The sequence below is a fragment of the Fundulus heteroclitus genome, chromosome 7 (genome assembly GCF_011125445.2).
Source record: "Fundulus heteroclitus isolate FHET01 chromosome 7, MU-UCD_Fhet_4.1, whole genome shotgun sequence".
Classification (NCBI taxonomy): domain Eukaryota; kingdom Metazoa; phylum Chordata; class Actinopteri; order Cyprinodontiformes; family Fundulidae; genus Fundulus; species Fundulus heteroclitus.
This window is the reverse complement of record NC_046367.1, coordinates 449,023-450,363: the sequence shown is the minus strand read 5'-3', so window position 1 is coordinate 450,363 and position 1,341 is coordinate 449,023. Positions and strand designations below refer to the sequence as shown.

At 35.8% G+C, this 1,341-nt stretch overlaps 1 long non-coding RNA gene across 1 annotated transcript; it reads left to right on the top strand.

The window, feature by feature from the left end:
* The first annotated feature begins 711 nt into the window (after positions 1-711).
* On the top strand, positions 712-1,095 carry LOC118563579. Its single transcript, XR_004931276.1, has 2 exons — positions 712-799; positions 1,002-1,095. It is a non-coding gene; the product is annotated as an uncharacterized LOC118563579 (long non-coding RNA).
* Positions 1,096-1,341: the final 246 nt, after the last annotated feature.

Genomic DNA, 1,341 nt, shown 5'->3' with positions numbered 1-1,341 from the left:
GCCAGTTTCCCCGTCTCTATTTCATAATAATGTTGTTGATTTGACTTTGTTGGAGAAAAGGAAAGGAGAAAACATTTCAGATCCATATTTGATTCATTCATATTTAGATAATAAGTACTATGGATATGTCCAAGTTTTTACAGATGCATCTAAAAACTCAAATAGCAGTAATGGCGTGTCTTTCATTGTTCCAGAATTCAGAGTTAAAAAATGTAAAAGAATTACTGATGGAGTATCAGTTTATACTGGAGAGATGATGGGAATCATTTTAGCTTTAGGATGGGAGGAAGTCCGTCCATTAAGAAGCATAGTCTGTTCTGATTCAAGTTCTTCATTATATTCATTGAAAAATAATCACGCTATTATAGTAGACCGGATCTTTTATTAGAAATTCTGTTAATAACTTATAGAATTCAAGAAATGGGTTTATTAGTTATATTTACATGGATACCGTCACATATAGGAATAAGAGGGAATGAGTTGGCAGATAAATATGCAAAACAAGCTTCAAAATATAGTGTTATTGATATATTAGTTCCAGTTAGTAAAGAAGAAATCAAATCTATTATTAAACAAAGGTTAAGGAAAGATGGCAGAGACAGTGGGAGGAAGATAGAACTGGTAGATGGCTGTACAGTATTCAAAGAAAAGTTGGTGCAATGAGGAGAACAGGACGAAATAGAAAGGAGGAAACAGTTATATCTAGTTGCGTTTTGGACATACAAGGTTAAACAGTAATTTATTTAAAATAGGAAAACATCGAAATGGAAGTTGTGATTTTTGTGGTCAAGAAGAGACGGTAAAACATGTTTTGTTGTTCTGTACAAAATATTCTGTTGAGAGAAGGAAATTAGTTAGTCGGTTACAAGAAAATAAAATACAGTTAAATTTACAAGATATTTTAGGAAAAATTTCTACTTCTAAAGATATAAGTTATTTAATTAATTATCTCAAGAAAACAAAATTGATAGAAAAGATATAAGTTTTTGTTTTGCTTTGAGGGGGGTGTTTAAAGTTAGCGTCCCGATCCACACTCCATTCCAGTAGATGGCGGTAATGCACATCTAAAAGTTGCTTGCCAACCGCCATAAAAAAGAAGAAGAAGAAGAAGCAGAAAAAGAAGGAGCGTTTACGCGGAATAGACGATCTTCGACCGCGGTGCTGCTCTCGCTCCGCGGCTGTTTTTGTTTAGTAAACTCCAACTAGCTTCCTGCTGTCAGAGAAAGTGACGGAAACGCGCGGAGCGGAGCAGCGCTGAAGATGACGTCAGTAAGGCAGGAGATGAGGAGCGGTGAGTGGAAGCTCGTGACTCTGATAGCTTGTTGCTAAGCTAACCTCCCG